This window comes from Erinaceus europaeus, chromosome 2, assembly GCF_950295315.1.
Source record: "Erinaceus europaeus chromosome 2, mEriEur2.1, whole genome shotgun sequence".
NCBI classification, from domain to species: domain Eukaryota; kingdom Metazoa; phylum Chordata; class Mammalia; order Eulipotyphla; family Erinaceidae; genus Erinaceus; species Erinaceus europaeus.
Genome location: NC_080163.1, coordinates 121,535,642 through 121,553,891, shown reverse-complemented (window position 1 = coordinate 121,553,891; position 18,250 = coordinate 121,535,642). Strand labels below are relative to the sequence as shown.

The window sequence follows — 18,250 nt, the reverse complement described above, 5'->3', positions numbered from 1 at the left end:
CACTCTGCCCCCCCCAACTTCCTTCAGTAGTGGTTATCATTAGAGTCAGGTTGGGGTTGCAAGAGTTGGTAGAATGTGTGCCAGGGTCACTTATGAGGTAGGGAATAGTTTCTTCCAGCCACAGATGCAATTCTGTGTTCCAATAGTATCTGCAACAAGGGTCTTAAATTCTACTGGACACAGAGCAGAGGCTCAAAGGAACCAGCAGTATGTCTGAAGGAGCACTATAGTTCTATAAGGAAGCTGTGGACATCTTTTTAGTAAACAGATCTCAGGGCCCAGACTCTGGAATAAGTGTATTGACTTTAGTAGGTGCTAGAACCAAGTCTGACATAACCCCCAACTAATTGGGATGGGTTGCTTCTTTATAACTTTATAACCTAGAAAGCTTTTGTAGGTGACACTTCTATTTTTTCTAAATTCTTTTTAATCTTATTTTTATTTTTGCCTCCAGGGTTATCACTGGGGATCAGTGTCTGCACTATGAATCTACTTCTCCTGGAGGCTATTTTTTCCTTTTGTTGCCCTTGTATTTTATCCTTGCTGTTTTTATTATTGTTAGATAGAACAGGGAGAAATTGAGAGAGATGGGGTAGAGAGGGGGAGAGGAAGACAAGACACCTACTTCACTGCCTGTGAAGTGATCCCCCTACAGGTGGGGGGGGGGTGTCGAACCGGGATCCTTATGCTGGTCCTTGCATTTTGCGCCAGGCCGGCTTAACCACTGCCCGGCGCCCTCTTTTTAATCTTTTTATTTATTATTGGGTAGAGAAATTCAGAGGATAGGAGATAGAGGAGAAAGACCTCAACAAGTAGGGATCAGAGGCTTGAACCCAGGTCCTTGCATAATGTAATGTGTGCACTTAACCAGGCAACCACTGCCTGCCTCCTCTTTCTTCCCCATTTTAAATAAAATTTTTATTATCTTTATTTACTAGATAGTACAGCCAGAAATCGAGAGGGTAAGGGTAAATAGAGAGACACCTGCAACACTGCTTCACCACTTGCAAAGTTTTTCTCCTGCAGGTGGGAACTGAGGGCTTGAACCCGAGTCCTTGCATATTGTAGCATGTGCGCTCAATCAGATGTGCTACCAACACCGCCCCTTCTTTTTTTCCTATTGAAGAGATGCAGAAGAAATATGACTGAAAGTCGTGTGTCTAGTTTTATTGTAAAGATGAGCTTGGAACTTGGGAAGTAGCCTTTAAGATTCCAACTTTTCAAACCATCAGCATTAACCGACCACACTGGCCTATCCAGTGCATCCTGGTCTGGCTTGGTTATAGAAGCACATTGGTTACTGTCATGACTTCTGAAAGGCAGCAGGCAAGACGTGGCAGAAGGTATCCTGGTGTTAGGTAGCGACACTCGGGAAGGTCCAAGGCATGGTTGCTGCTGGACACCCGCTCTCACCATCATGGAATCGCACTCTCAGCAGTGCATCCAACCCTTCGGGGACCAGCGAACCACAACCCCAGCTCCGAGCAGAATAAGGAGGCAGACAAAATTCTGAGCGCGCCCCTGGGGGCGGGGAACACGCGGGAACAGCGACTCTATACGACGGTCTGATCGCTCTGCTCTACTTAGTCTCATGACACAGAGCTCCGCCCAGATTCGCGCCTGCGCAGCTGGGGGCGGGGCGGCGGGCTGATAGGCGGGGCCAGCGCCTGCGCAGGGGGGCGGGGGGCGGGGAGGCGCCTCGGAACGACCCGGCATCGTGTCAGCGCCGCCGAAGCCGCGGGTTTGCTGGCTCCCGGGTCTACAGGCTCGGAGAAAGGGACGCCGCCAGGTGAGGAAGGGGCCACTGCGCCGTGGGCAGTCTTGAGGCCCATGAAAGGCGGGCACGACACGGGGTTGGCGCGGACTGAGGGGCTGGGGGATCTGACAGCTCGTCCCCTCGGCCACAGAGCGTGTCCCAGATGGTTTAGGATGAAGCCGGCCCCTCAGTGTTGGGGAAAAGCGACCCCCGCCCATGATACGCAGGCTAGGGAGGAGGTGAGGTGCCAGGTGGGGTTTTGGGTCTGAAGTTTGCCGCCTGGCTGCTCTGGAAGGAGTACTTGGGGGAAGCGAGCTCTGCGGACAGGCGCACCCCAGGATCCCTGCCCGGGGCTCCCCCTGCGCGGGACAGGACCGGAGGTGGACAGAGGGGCCACCGGGTCAGAGCCTGGCAGCTGGCATTGGTCCTAGGGGTGTCCAGAGTGTCCGAAAGGACCGGAAGTGGGAGCAGACCTGGGCAGCAGGTGGACTGGGTCTGGGAGAAGCCCCGGGAGAGAGGAACTTTGCGGTGGGCGCCGGGCCTGGCTAAGCCAGCGCTCGTGAACTCGCGCTAGAGGAAAGCTGACAGCTGTCAGGGACAGGCTGCCATACAAGCTATTGTCACAGTCCTCTCACTGGAATTGCCTCTTCCTGAAGACCTGCAGCTGGGAACCAAGGTGCTTACCACCAAACTAAGGGAAGCCAAGAAAAAGACCCACTTAGATGGTCGCTTCCAAGAGCGTGTCCCCGCATTTCTGTTGGGAAGTGTGTGTTCTCCCATTGTTCAGGCTCTCCTGCCGCCCTCACTTTTTTTTTTTTTTTTTTTCCATTTCCACTTTGGGCAGAAATAGGACTGCTTACGCATCTGAAGCACACGGCTTTCATTGTGAGTGATCTCCACTCACAATGAAAGTTGACTCATGAGGTTTTTCTTTCCCATTAAAGAAATGCCAGTGGCAGGGAACTAACGCAGACGCCCTGCAGAAACGCCACTCTCCCCCCCCCCACACACACACAGGATCAGTGCCTTCTCGGGCTCCTGGAGCCCTTGGCAATGTTTTCAGCACTGTTTACTTTTGTATGGTGTGTGTCAGTTAGTGGGAAGGTACTTTGGCATTACTGGCATTTGTAAGGACCTGAGAGCTGGACAGCTATCCAGTGGTTTGAGCACACCACAGCCCTTAAATAACTGGCTGCAGAATCCGAGAACATGGAGGATGTCCACAGATATTAAATGTGGTTCTTTTTTTGTGTGACAGTAACTTAGGTTCTTCAGAGGTGAATTGCTTTCTGTTGACCCAAAGTGGCTGCTTGGGGACTTGTTTTAGGACAATCTTTAGGAAAGGGGTAGGGAGCAGTGAGTCATGCTGTACATCTCTCTGCCTCTTGTGAAAAAAAGAAAAGAAAAGAACCAGATTTAGGAAAAAAAATGTCAAAAGCAGCCCAAGAAGATTAGAAAAATAAGGCCTGAAAAAACAACCAGCAAAGAAAAGGTTAGGCAAGAGAGAGGAGTAAAGGTACTCCTGCCTATAATACATGTACTTTTATTACAGAGACTTTCACACAGGGAAGTGGAATTGACCTGTTTGATCGCGTGTTGTGATAGATGGTGCAATCCCCACAGATGAGGACACTGAAACTAGGTTCATGCCCTGGGTCTCTTAGCTGGGGCACAGGTAGAAGTCTGAAATGCACCAGTATGACACCATGTGTCCACTGAGCTGAGTTGGGCATGGGGATAGCCAGGTGGGATTATCCTTGGGACTTAAAAGCATCCCGAGCAAAGCGTCCTTTTCCTATCAGCTGTGCACCCAGGCCTGCGTTGGAGTGCCACCTTGACCACATCCCCAGCCCCAAGCTCAGGAGTGTCTGTGTCTACCCAGATTTGTTTATGTCTTTGAGAAATCTAGTAGGAAGTTGGGTTACAAGGAGTGGCTTTTGCTCAAGTGCTCAGTATTTCCAAATAGTTTGGGTGTCTTCAGCTGGGTGGTGCAAGAGTCACAGCAATCCAGGGGAGTCTCACTGTAATCATTTTCCTTGTCCCCTGGCCGGAAGGGCAGGCCCTGCTTGTGAAACCCAGGGAGCCAACCTCACCATTTTGTTTATTTTATCCAGTTTCTTGTATGTGGTATTGCTGGATTTGTGGTGACATCCTGTGTGTTTATTTGTTTGTTTTCTCCCAGACAGATCACAGCTGTTCTTATGAGGAAAGAACAAACTTTAATATCACTTTCTAGATCTGAGATTCATGGCAAAGACTTCAGGAGAGGATATTAGAGATGCTTCTGCAGATCACTGGGACACGGAAGAGTTAGAAGCTGGGAAAAATCTCAGGACACATCACTAGATGTAAGGTCTAGAATGAGAGCAGGGGCAGTCTCAGTGTGTTCCATGCTTCAAAGTGTGTGTGTATGAGTGTGTGTGTGTGTTTTCAGTTCACTATATTTATTCTATCAGAACACTGACTAATGGTATTAGAGCCAGGGGATTGAATTTGGGACCTCAGACATGACATTTCCTTTTGCATAGCCATTATGCTATCTTTCCTATCCCAGGACTTCACATTTAATGAGGGGCATGGGCTACAGGGGTGGGGGTGGGGGGTGCAGACAGAGAGTGGTGAATCAAACATGCTCATTGTAAAATGCTGCCCTGTTGGATTAATTGGAGCTGTGGACCTGTGAATCTTGGGAGTTCTGCTTACTATCACATATTTATTCACTTATTTACTTACTCATATATTTTTGTGCAACACTGAAGAATGATTCCAGAGCCTTGTGCATGTGAAATACCACCACTCAGTGACCTCCCCAGTCCATTTTTTATAAGTTATATTTTATGTTTGAGTGGACAGGGAGAAAAACAGACAGGGGAGAGGTGGAGAGGCACCACAGCACTGCTGTACCATCCATGGAGTCCCCCCAGTGCCATCCATGATGCTCCCATAGAATGCTGGGCCTTGAACCAAGGACTTCATGAGCAGGTAGATATGCATTCAACTCACTGAGTTATCTCACAGTATTGGGACTGTCATTTATTTTATTTAATTAATTTATTTTTAATGAGAGAGAACTACAGAGAGAAAGATACTGTGAAAGAGGGTTAGAGAGGAGAGAGAGAGAAAAAGTGAGAGAGAAGCTCTGGCTTATGGTGACACTGGGGACTGGGGATTAAACTTGGGATCCCAGTGCCTCAGGCATGAAAGTCTTTTGCATAACTATTATGCTGTATCCTCAGCCCAGCTGTCATTTATTAAACTTAATTTGTTGAGAACCAAGATTTCAAGAACTAAAGGACACAGGTTATGAAACACTTCAGTTTTAAGAACTTGGTTGTGCCAGAGTGATCCTTTAAAAGGTGTGAATCACAGCCACCCAATGCATCTTGGGATCAAATCCCAGCTGCTCACTGGGTATGCTGGCCTGGCCATGTAAGTGCTGACTGACCTTGCTTGTTTCTCCAGCTACAGTGAGTCCCAGGCTCTCACTCATGGAAGTCCTCCCTTTTGTCTGAGCCTTGAGCACTTCTCCTAGCTCTCCTCTGTTGCCTTTGCACTGGGTCTTCCTACTGCCAGGTTTCTCCTAGGCTGTCTCCCAGCCATTCAGGTCATTGGTTTAATATCACACTCCAAACAGTGCAGTTGTTTTTTATTTGGATAGAGGCAGAGAGAAATTGAGAGGTGAACGGGAAATAGAAAGAGAGACACCTGCAGACTTACTTTACCACTTGTGAAGCTTCTTCCCAGCAGGTGGGGAGCAGGGGCTTGAACCCTGGTCCTTGTGCACGGTAACATGTTGCTCTACCAGAAGCATCACCTCCTAACCCCCTTACTCTTAACAATCCACATCATTTCCTCTTGGTCCAGAATCCCCTTACTTAACCATATTACATTGTTGTTTTCTTCTTAACAGTGTGAAATATGATCTCACAAGATAGTGCTTTTATTTTCTGCTCCCCACTTGCTATGGGCAACAGACCCCACCAGTGTTTGGTTCATAGCAGTTGCTTAAGAAACATTTATTGGAGGCTAGGGAGATGGCTCAGTGGAAGACGGCTGACCTCACATGCACCACACTCTGGGTTCAAGCCCTGGCACCAAATAGGGGCAGTGTGGAGAACTCCGTAGATAGTGGGGCGGTGCTATGCTCTATCCTGTTCTCTTTAATATTATTAAATAAATAAATAAATAAATAAACAAAATGACCCAGGAGATGGCACAGTGGCTAAAGTATTGGACTCTTAAGCATGAAGTTGCAAGTTAAAATGCTGAGAACACATTTGTCAGAGTGCTGTTCTGGTGTTCTCTCTCTATTTAGTAAATACACGCATCTTTTTTTAAAAAAAAACTGAATTGCAGAGAAGCGGGAGAGCCAAGAGAAGGGCACAGAACTGTGGTGGTAGGTGTGGCATGGAACTATTCCTCTGTAATATTTATAAAATCAATTTTCCTTTTATTTATTTATCTATTTAACATAGAGACAGAGAGGAGTTGAGAGAAGAGAGAGAGAGAGAGAGAGAAAAAGAGAGAGAGAGAGACCTGCAGTACTATTTCACCACTGGTGAAGCTTCCCCCTTACAGATGGGGACTAGGGGCTTGAACCCATGTTCTTGTACATTGTAATTTATACACTCAACCAGGTGTGCTACCACCCAGCCACTTTTCTGTAATCTTATGATCTTTAAGCCATTATTAAATCACTAATAGAAAGTTTTAAAAAATTCTAAAAAGAAAGAAATGTGAAACTGAGTCTGCAGAGGAGGCTCTGTGGTAATGCGCATGGGTGACCTTTGGCCCAGTCTTTCTTCTTCTAGCGTTTGCCCTTCTTCCGTAGCCAGTTAATGGCTTTGAAAGTGACTGGGATCCATGTGGATTCAGTCGGCTAGGAAGGATCGTCAGTTTCCCCAATGAATGGGTACTCACGGGATGCACCTACTACATAACAAAGAAGTCTTTATTGGATACTTTTTATGACAGAATTTTGCAGAGATGGATGGCATTGCTGCACTGGTAAATACTTAGTTTCCTTTTACTTAAGACAGTCAAATGTAAGCTGGTTAACGGACCACAGAGAAAGAGTATCCAAATTTGGGCTAGGCAGTAGAACCAGATTCTAGAGGGAGAGAGGGCAAGCGGAGGGAGAGATACCAGTGCAGTGTTCCAACACCCATGGAGTTCTTTTGGTGCTTATCCCTGGTATTTCCATGTGATCCAGGGCTCCACACCTGGCAAGGTATCTGCTTTACTAACTTATCTGTCTCCTGGCCCTCAATTAATTTTTTGACTGGGTATACATGCGGATGGTATAAAATCCAAATGACAGTTAGTTTTCAGCTCTCCTCCCATGTCTCTTTCCCCAGCTCCCCCCTTGGTGGCAACCATCTACTAGCTTCTTGTGTCTCCTTCCCAAGATCTGACATCCTTCAAGTTCCTCTCAAGCCTGTGCTCTCCACCACCTTCTATCCTTACTCCTACTGGCCTTCTCATCCCCCTTCTGCAGAGACCAGATAGGCTGCTTTGTTCTTACTGAAAAGAGCTGATGACAAGACCTCTGCCAAGAGTTTTCTATTTGGAGGCAGGTGCTTTAGTAATGGTAAAATCAGGCCAGAGAGTGGGGAACACGCAGAGCTCTGAAGGAAGAACAGAAGGTTGGGGGGGTGGGGCGTCCAAACCACTTATGTAATGTTCCTGGGGATATGATGGTAGTGGTTGGAGCTCAGATTTCTCCAGTTTGTTCTGTGCCATGCCCAGGGAGGGGCTCAGTGTTGTGGGAGCTGTTGCTTTAATTACTGTGTGCAGCCTCTGGGACCGTTCTGTTTTACAAATGAGAAAACCCAAAGCTGGCCAGATAGAACCAGCATGCAGATGCAGGCAGCCTGTCTCTTTGTTCCAGGATCCAGTCTGGGGACCTCACTGCATTGGGTCACTGTGCAGCATCCTGGGTCCGGGACAGCTGGTTCCTCTGGGAAGTGGCATCTTCTTAGCTCTACAGGCATGGTGATCCCAGTGTGGCATGTGTGAAGGTCCACATTGTCCTACAGAGGATGAACCTTGCCTGGGAAATAACCCACTTTTCACTCTCAGAGCTTGCTGCGCTGTTTCCAGAATTGTTCTCCTGTCTCTCCAAATCCCAAGCAAATGGCTGAGGCCTGTTTATCCCTGTAGGGATAATCCCCAAGAAATACTGAGTGAAATGGTGAACTTGAAGGGGATGGAGGGAAGAGAAAGGGGGTTATAATTTCTCTCCTAGATGTTGGGTCCACTTACAACATAGGTCTGGGTGCAGATTGGCTCTTGGCTGACATCCTTTTGTGAGCCAGGTGTGTTCTGGGGCCTTTCCATGGTGTTTCCACCCCAGCCAGGCATGACTCAGTGATGATTCACCAGCAGTGAAAATGACCAAGAAGCCAGGCAGCAAATCAGCCTCTAGAAACAGCAGAGCAAATGGAAAATACCAGAGAAAATGAGCTTTAGTGGCTGTGGCAGACCCTGGAAACTTAAGATACCAAAATAGGCCCCCACCCCCCATCCATACACACACATACACACACACACACACACACACACACACACACACACACACACACTGAGAGCCTCATGAGAGAAGAAAGCTGGATTTCAAGTTAATAGAAAACATCAAGAAGGAGGTAAAAGAATTTGATGTGATCAAAGAAATGTTAAGCCTGAAGGACGCCCCCCCATTATTTTTTTTTAAGTTTAATTAGTGTGCTGGTACAAAGGAAAGAAGAAACCACATAATGAAGACTAGTTAATCCCCTCTCCTCTTTGAGAAGGAGGTGATGCTGAACTTCGTTTAGGGCAGGAGCTTTCTGCATATCTCAAAGTACAATTGAAAAAAAAAAAAAGACAACTTCATTAGCCAATTCCGTGTGGGCAGAAGACATTCTCCACAACTGATGCATTCATGTGAGTGCAGTTAACCAGGCCCCCTCAGCCTGAGGGGAGGAAGCAGCTTCTCTGATGTAGCCTCCTGACTATAGGTCGTGTGTATGTCCTGGCCCGCTGTCACTCCTCTCTCCAAATGTCTGCCAGCATCACTGTCAAGTCCACATTTGGGTTGTGTGTGAGGTTCCTTGGTGCAGATCCTGTAGAGCTCCCGCCAGCACTACAGTGACACTCTCACTCCTTTACTTGGCCTCCAGGCCCTGGCTGGTGTGGCCCCACTTCCTGCCTCTCACACCCTTGGCCTCCCTGGTGAGCCCCACTGCCTGGCTTGTGCTCAGATCGTCCAGTCCTGGATGCACCACAGAGACATTTGCTTTCTGCTTCCTTGGGCTGGCCTCTCAGGCCTTCAAGTGACCCTCTGTGGCTCAGGCCAGATGCACTGCTTGCTGCAGTCTTGCTCCTCTGACTCAGTGCCTTCTCTATAGATGGGGGGGCAAGGTGGCTCAGTGGGTAAAATGTGTATCTTACCATGCATGAGGCCCTGGGTTTGAGCTCTGGCACCACTTGGCAGCACCATGGACAGCGTCAAAGGTGCTCTTGGATGGTGGAGCATTGTTGTGCTGTCTCCCTCTCTTTCCTCACTCCAATTCTCACCCCTAAATATAGTCTGCACAGCAGTATTGGACATGCTATGAGACCCTCACCAGCACAGCATGAAGAAATGGGTGTGGGGGCACTTATATAATTTTTAGTTCCTAGCAGCTGCATCAAAGAAAAGGAAACAAGAAATGTTAGATTTAACAATAGGTGTTATTTAACCCAGTATATCCATAACATTGACCTTTCCATATCTGACCAATATAAGCTTTTCCTTTTAGACAGAGACAGAAGGGTAGGGGAGATAGCATAATGATTTTGCAAAAAAGACTTTCATGCCTGAGGCTCCAGAAGTCCCGGGTTTAATCCTTCACACCATTATAAGCTAGAACGGAACAGTGGTAGGGAGAAGAAAAAAAAAAAAAAGGAAAGAGTGGTCCAGGAGATGGTGCAGTGGCTAAGGCACTAGACTCTCAAGCATGAGGTCCAGAGTTAGATCCCTGGCAGCACATGTACCAGAGTGATGTCTGTTTTTTTTTCTCTCCTATCTTTCTCATAAATAAATAAATAAAATCTTTAAAAAAAAAAAAAAAGTAAAGAGAAAGACCATAGCACTGAAGATTCCTTTAAAGTGCTGGGGGCTGGGCTTGAACCTAGGTTGTACACATGGCAAAGCAGTGCATTATCCAAGTGAGCTATTTTACCAGCCCAACATAAACAGTATTGATAAGACACTGTGCACTTACTTTTGTATGCAGACCATATCCTCACTTTGCATGAACCCTATTACCTGGGCTCAGAGCCCTCAGTGGCTACTCACTGGATGTTACAGTGCTGACCCACTTGTATTTTTGTTTTATTCATAGCACTTACAGATGGAGCAATGTCTCTGCTTCCCTCTTTGTTCTCTGACTAGAACAGAGGCTACTTTGAGGGTTGAGCTTTTGTCTTTCACCTGGAACAACGCCGAGTGCACTGTCATGTTTGTTCTTAGTGATATTTGTGGAATGGTGGATGAAAGTGCTGGAAGGAATGAAGCATAGGACTACTCTAGACTAGGCAGCCAAGTCACCAGTGCCATTCATGCTTGGTTTGTTATTATTATTTAGAAATTATTCATCTAGGACCACCAAGATAGTGTACCTGGCTTTCATGTGCATGACTCAGGTTCGAGCCCTGGCTCCCACCTCACTGGAGGAAGGATCTTCAGTGCTGTGCTGTGGTATCTTTCCCTCTGCTTTTTTTTTTTTTGTCTCCAGGGTTATCTCTGGAGCTCGGTGTCTGCACTACAAATCCATTGCTCCTGGAGGCTATTTTTTCCCCTTGTTGTTTATCATTGTTGTTGTTACTGCTGGATAGGACAGAGAGAAATTGAGAGAGGAGGGGAAGACAGAGAGGGGGAGAGAAAGATAGGCATCTGCAGACCTGCTTCACTGCTTGTGAAGCAACCCCTCTGCAGGTGTGGTGCTGGGGGCTCAAACAGAATCCTTGTGCTGGATTCTGGAGACAGAGCAAGAGGGAGAGATACTATGGCACTGTTCCACTATCCTTGGAGCTCTCCAATGCTGTTCATCATGCTCTCATATAGTGTTGGGGATGGAACCCAGGGCCTCATGCTTGGTAAAGTGAGTGCTCTACCAGATGAACTATCTTCTGGTTCCAAGTACCATTTCATCTTTTCTCCATCTGTGTGGCCAGCCCTTTCCCCTCTGTACTATTTCTCCCCTAAAAGGATAGTCTGAAGGTGTCATCTCCAGCTGACAGAGTTGAGATGAAAGAGAAGTGGTTCCTCTTTTGAGTCTTGAATGATTCCACAAAGGAGACATCTGGGATGCCCATGTATGGGGAGTTGTAAGCAGTTCTCTGTAAATGTCCCTGGAAGGTGGAGCAGATGCCCTCACAGCAAAGTGCTGCAGAAGCTTCTTTCTTTGTACTGACATGCAAGTAAACATCTGCTCACTGCAAATGCAGGTGCTTCAAAGATGTGGACTCAGCTCCAGGCTGCTATGATAATGCCAGTGTAGCAATGTCTCGAGTCACACTGAAGTTTTGTTTTCCAGAGCTGATAAAAGTTATGTTTTGCTGTACTGTGGTCTAGTAAGTGTGCAAGAGCATTATGTTTTTTTTAAAAAATATCTATTTATTGTTTTTGAAAGTATTTTAAACAGTTAATTGAACATGAGAGATAAACAGTTTCACATGAGAGAGTCCTGAATTTGATCCCTGGCATTGCTTGTGGCAGAGTGATGCTCTGATTCTTTCTCTCATTAATAAATAGATGAGTAACTCCTTTTATTTTCTTTAGAAAAGGGGCCAGTGGAATAACTCACTTAGATAGTGTACTGCTTTGCTATCAACTTGACTCAGGTTTTAGCCCCATGCCCATAACACTGAGGAAAGTTTGGTGCTATTGTCTCTTTCACTGTCTTTCTGTCTCTTAAAAAAAAAATGGGGGCTGGGTGGTGGTGCACCTGGTTAAGCACACATGTCACAATGTGCAAGGGCCCGGGTTTGAGCCCCCGGTCCCCACCTGCAGGGAGAAAGCTTTGCGAGTGGTGAAGCGGGGCTGCAGGCGTCTCTCTGTCTCTCTTCTATCTCTACCACTACCTTCCCTCTTGATTTCTGGCTGTTTCTATCCAATAAATAAATAAAGATAATAAATATTTTTTAATTTAATTTAATTTATTTCTTCCCTTTTGTTGCCCTTGTTGTTTTATTGTTGTAGTTATTATCGTTGTTGGCTAGGACAGAGAGAAATGGAGAGAGGGAGGGGAAGACAGAGAGGAGGAGAGAAAGACAGACACCTGCAGACCTGCTTCACCGCCTGTGAAGCGACTCCTCTGCAGGTGGGGAGCCGGGGTTCGAACCGGGATCCCTATGCCGGTCCTTGTGCTTTGCGCCACCTGCGCTTAACCCGCTGTGCTACAGCCCGACTCCCAATAAAAAATTTTTTTAAAAAATGAAGAGTGACTGGGACCTGTCGTAACTGTGAAGTTTGGAGAATACTGGCAGTCACTGTGTTGGATTTGGCTATCCCTTGATCCTTCCCAGCCCTCTTTCTGGGCCTGAGTTAACCCATGGGGTGCCTGGCATCTCATGTCTGCCTTGATGTGTGCTTTCTCTGCTGCTGGAGTCTCTTCCCTTTCTGACTGGCACACTCCTGCTAGATTTGACAGAAGAACGCAGACTTTAACATCTTCCCCAATAGGGGCCATGGTTGGAGATATGGCAGCGCCTGGGAGAGCCCCATGGCCAGTAACGGGGGGACTCCATGGATGGAGGAATTGAGGTTTGTTGGTTTGTTTGCTTGTATGCCACCAGGGTTATTGCTAGGGCTCGTTACCTGCATAATGAATCCACCATTCCTAGGGTGCATTTTTCCCCTGTCTGATAGGACCGAGAGAGCAATTGAGAGTGGAGGAGAAAATAGAGAGACACCTGCAGCACTGTTTATCCATTCATAAAGCTTTCTCCCTGCAGGTGGGGACTGGGAGGCTTGAACCTGGGACCTTTTGCATGGTGATGTGTGTGCTCAACCAGGTGTGCCACTGATGGGCCCTGTCTCTGTCTGTCTTTCCCAACCTTCCTCTCAAAAGATACAGGATCAGACTGGAGCGACTACTCAGTGGTATGGCATGTGTGTGGGGCCCTGGCTTCACTTCCTACGACTGTAAAATGCATACATGAAGTCTCCAGAAGCTTGTGCTTCTGGGTTCCATTCTGTTCTGAGTCCTGAGATCACAGTCACATGTTCTTGCCTGTCTCTCCTGAGACCATGTTTGGGAAGCAGAGACCCATCCCTGTTTCTCTTTGTATCCCCAGGACTCATCATAGTTCTGGCACACAGCTGGGGCTTAGCAAGTATCTGCCAAAGCAATGAGGTAAACTGTAGAGTCACACCTTCTGTCTGCCCGTGATCTCCCAACAGAGAAGGAAAGGGAAGCAGTGCTATGTTCTTTGGTCTCAGGGTAGTTCATTCCAAGACCTGGTCCTGAGCTAGAGAGATCACAGATTAGCCTTGTCCCTGACTCCCTGCTATTCCCAGATGGGGACACTTTGGGCAGAAAGTGTTGGGTTCTAGACTGTGCAGGAATCACTCATTGACTTAATCACTGTGACATCACCTTGTCATTTATCTTCTTGGGTCCTAATTGCAATTTTAAAATTGTTCGCTCCCTCTCTACCTGCCCCATATCCCTCCTCTTGCAGTTCCCTCCCCTTTTTTCCCCTCTTTTTAATTTATAGTGGTGCTGAGGACCTTGGGGCCTCAGGCTTGAAAGTCTTTTGCAAAACCATTATGCAAAAGTCTCCCCGCCCACTCCTTGCCTTTCTTACTGCCTGCCACCTGCATCTGTCTTCCAAAATCCACAATATTATCTGATTTAAATGTCATGTGATTTTGAGTAGAACAAAATATAAAATTATTTAGCATACAGTGTGTTACTTCTACTCCTTTCAAGCATATTTTTGCTCTTCTTTGTCCTTTCCTTCTTTTTTTTCATTCTTTCTCTCTTTTCCTCTTCCTTTTTTTTTTTCTTCCAGCCATGTTTATCACTAGGGCTCGGTGTGTGCATGAACACTCCATTATTCCCAGTGGCCTTTTCTTCCTTCCTTCCTTCCTTCCTTCCTTCCTTCCTTCCTGACAGAGAAGAGAGATAGGCAAATAGTGTGGGCAGAGAGACAGGGAGGAGAGTCACCTGCAGCACTTCTTCACTGCTCTGGTAACTTTCCCCCTCCAGGTCAGGATCAGGGGTTAGAACCCAAGTCCTTGAGCATGGCAATGTATGCACTCTACCAGGTGAGGCATCATCTGGCCCCAAGTACCTCTTTTCTTATATAATTTTATTTATTTAGTGAGAAGATTGTCCAGAGTATCACTCTGGCATATGCAGTGCTAGTATTGAACTCAGGGCCTCACACTCTACCCCTATGCCACCTCCTGAGCTGCATCACCCCCACCCCATCCTTTCCTTCTTGACTTTCCTTTTTTTATGTGGTATCAGGACCTTCCACATGTGTGATACCACCACTGAGTGACATCCTTGGGCTGATTTTTTTTTTTCATTCTCTCTCTCTTTTCTTTTTAATATTTATTTCATTTTGTTGCCCTTGTTGTTTTATTGTTGTAGTTATTATTGATGCCATTGTTGTTGGATAGGATAGAGAGAAATGGAGAGAGGAGGGGAAGACAGAGATGGGGAGAGAAAGATAGATGCCTGCAGACCTGTTTCACCGCTTGTGAAGCAACTCCCCTGCAGGTAGGGAGCCAGGGGCTGAACCAGGATTCTTATGCTCATACTTGTGTTTTGCACCACCTGCGCTTAACCTGCTGCACTACTGTCCGAGTCCTTCCTCTCTCTCTCTCTCTCCCTCTCCCTCTCCCTCTCCCTCTCCCTCTCCCTCTCTCTTTTTAATTTCCACCAGAATTATTGCTGGTGAATCAATTGCTCCTGGTGACTTTCTTTCTTTCTATTTTTTATTAGCTAGAACAGAGAGAAATTGAGAGAGGATGGAGAAATAGAGTGAGATAAATACAGACACCTGCAGACCTGTCTCACAGCTTGTGAAGTAGATCTCCTGCAGGTGGGGAGCAGGGGCTTTAACCCCAGTCCTTGTACTTAGTAATATGTGTGCTTAACCGGGTATACCACCGCCTGCCCTCCCTTTTATTTATTTATTTTTTTCATTTATTTTAGAGAGAGAGAAAGAGAGGTGGGAGGAGAAAGAACAGAGGGACACCACTGCACCACTCCATCATTTGGGAGTCAACACTGCCCCTCTGCTTGCAGGTGGGAGATGGAGGTCACAGAGTGCTTTGAGTCTCTGTGTCCTAGAACCCACCAGGTTCCCCACTGAGCCCACATTCCCCCTGATAATTGGTGGGCTTGGTCAGGGTCCTTCTCCTCTGCTGTCATCATGTTCAGCCACTCTCTTGTCTTCTGGGACCTTGATTATCTCTTACTTCTGTCATGCACAAGAGACAAACATCCTCTGCAGTAGTGTGATGATCAGAGAATAGCCACAGAGGAGGCCCACCCATCCTAGGTGGCTATCATCACCCAGGTACAAGAGGCAGGGCTGCAAGTGACTGATCTGGTTGCCCTGTTTTCTCCTGGGAGCTAGGCTCTGGACCAGTGTGTCAGGAAGTTGTGTCACTCCAGATAGGCACCTGGGACACAGGGACCAAACCAACCAGGACATTAAGGACACCTGGCGAACTAGGAGGATGGAAGGTGGTCAAAAGTGTAGCTGAGGAATTTGCAGTCCGTAGAGGATATGCCCCCTTTTATTTTATAAGAAAGGGAACCACTATTTACTTAGCCCCTGTTGTGTTCTGGGCTCCTGTCTAGGTGCCTCCTCTTTATTATTTTTTTGAACTTTTTGTTTGTTGCTTTATTTTGTTTTTCTTTTTCTTTTTTTAAATTTTTTTGTTTATTTTCCCTTTTGTTGCCCTTGTTTTTTTTTATTGTTGTTGTACTTATTATTGTTGTTGTTATTGATGTCATTGTTGCTAGATAGGACAGAGAGAAATGGAGAAAGGAGGGGAAGACAGAGAGAGGGAGAGAAAGACACTTGCAGACCTGCTTCACCGTCTGTGAAGCGACTCCCCTTGCAGGTGGGGAGCCAGGGTCTCGAACTGGGATCCTTACACTGGTCCTTGCGCTTCGCACCATGTGCACTTAACCCGCTGCACTAACGCCCGACTCCCCATTTTGCTTTCTTTTATCAGAGCGCTGACTTATGGTGGTGCTGGGGGTTGAACCTGGGACCTTTGGTGCCTCAGGCATGGAAGTCTTTTTGCATAAACATTATGCTGTCCCTCATCCCTTTATTGTTATTTTTTTAAAGATTTGCTTTATTTACTTTATGTAAGATGTTCTACTATGGGGATAGATAGCATAAGGGTTATGCAAAGAGATTCTCATGCCTGGGAATCCAAAGTCCCAGGTTCAATACCCTGCACCATCATAAATTAGAGCTGAGCAGTGCTCTGGTTAAAAAAAATTATATTATGCATGTACAAACTATTGTATTTACTGTTGAATGTAAAACATTAATTCCCCAATAAAGAAATAAATTTTTAAAAAATTATAAAGTTCTGAATAAACTGACTGTTGATCCCACTAATTCTATATCTGTGTTTTCATCTACACATGTAGACTTGGGTGAAAGCAAAGGTGATCTGAGAATTGTTAAGACAGGGGGATGGGTGATGGCAAACCCCATATGTTACGGGGAAAACTTTCCCGAGTGGTGAAGCAGGGCTGCAGGTCTCTGTCTCTCTCCCTCTCTATCTCCCATTCCCTTTCAATTTCTGGCTGTCTCTAGCCAATAAACAAATAAATACAATAAAAAAACTTAAAAAAAAAAAAAGAATTGTTAAGACAAAACTTCCATAGCATTTTTTTTCCAGAGCTGGAGTCTTTCATAGTATAACTTCTATTCTCCCAGGCCACTTTTTCATTTAGTAAGAGAGAGTGTGTGTGTTGGGGATGGTAGTTGGGAGAGACACAACAGCTCTGGCATTCCCTCCAGTGCAGTCACATCTCCCATGCAGGGCCTCGAATCTGGGCTGCACACATGTCAAAGGTCTGCATCCTACTTGGTGAGCTATCTCTCAGGCCTGAAAGGTCAATTTCTGAAGCAACTACTTTTTCCAGGTTCTCTGGTGCTGATGTGGCTTTAAAATTTACATTGTCCTGTGACTGCACACACTGAACACTTTTCAAATGCTCTGTGTGACTATCAGCTAGGATTTACATTATAGTCTAGTCATTTGACAACTTTGGGGGGTCATTATTCACTCATTTGGTTCATTTTTAAAAGGTACAGAGAAGGTGGTGAGACGTGTACTCAACTGGGTTTGGGTTGCACACACGGGAAGACAGCTATTTCACTATCCCTCTCCCCCGCCATGCCATTTTTTACTGGTGATTAATAGTGATTTACAAGATTGTAAAATATAGGGTATAGGGGCCAGGCAGTGGTGCACCTGGTTAAGCACATACATTACAGTGCACAAGGACTCAGGTTCAAGCCCCTGACCCCCACCTGCAGGGGGCAAGCTTCCGGATTGGTGAAGCAGGGCTGCAGGTGTCGCTCTGTCTCTCTCCCTATCTTCCCTTCCCCTCTCAGTTTCTCTCTGTCTCAATCCAATACCAAACAAAAGATTTATAAAAAGATTATAGGGTAGAGTTCCACACCACACCCACTACCAGAGTTCTGTGCCTCTGCCCTCCCAGTGATAATTACCATAGTACTTACGAAGTCCTTAAGACGGCTTGTTTACTTCTGGTTTTATGTTTTGCAAGTTCGTGTGTATCAATTCTCTAGATTCCACGTAGGAGGAGAACCATCTGGTAGATGACTTTCACCTCTTGTTTTGTTAAGCATAATCACCTCCAGTTTCATCTATTTTGTCCCAAATGATTCAGTTATCATCTTCTTTTTGATTGCAGAGTATTACTCCATAGAGTATATATCCCATAACTTCTTTTAGTCAGTCATCTGTTGATGGGCATTTAGGCTGCTTCCACTCTTTCACTATTGTGAACAATGCAGCTATGAACATAAGGGTGCATATGTCCCTTCAGGTTAGTGTTTGCATAAATACCAGCCCTCATTTGATTTTTGTAAGGATAGTGTAAGGACACATTGCTATGGTTTTTTTGTTTGTTTGTTTGTTTTTGCATGGCTGTATCACAGGGAGAATGTAACTTTAAAAAAAAATTATTTATTTTCCCTTTTGTTGCCTTTGTTGTCTTTTTATTGTTGCTATAGTTGTTGTTGTTATTGATGTCATTGTTGTTGGATAGGACAGAGAGAAATGGAGAGAGGGGGAGAGAAAGATAGACACCTGCAGACCTGCTTCACTGCCAGTGAAGCGACTCCTCTGTAGGTGGGGAGCGTGAGGCTCTAACCAGGATCCTTACACTGGTTCTTGCACTTCACGCCATGTGCGCTTAACCCTCTGTGCTAACGCCTGACTCCTGC

General features: G+C 46.2%; 1 protein-coding gene across 6 annotated transcripts in view; it reads left to right on the top strand.

Annotated features, from left to right (window-relative positions):
• KIAA0513 (KIAA0513 ortholog) overlaps positions 1-18,250 on the top strand; it is a 74,557-nt gene that overhangs the window by 8,706 nt on the left and 47,601 nt on the right. For 2 of the 6 annotated variants that reach the window (XM_007531590.3, XM_060185082.1), the window contains exon 1: positions 1,635-1,789. The exons of 2 other annotated variants lie outside the window; for them this stretch is intronic. The gene's annotated coding sequence lies outside the window, so the exon portion shown is untranslated. Of the gene's footprint in view, positions 1-1,634; positions 1,790-18,250 lie in introns of those variants that run through there. 2 more of the 6 variants (XM_060185079.1, XM_007531596.3) reach the window with 1 other exon arrangement.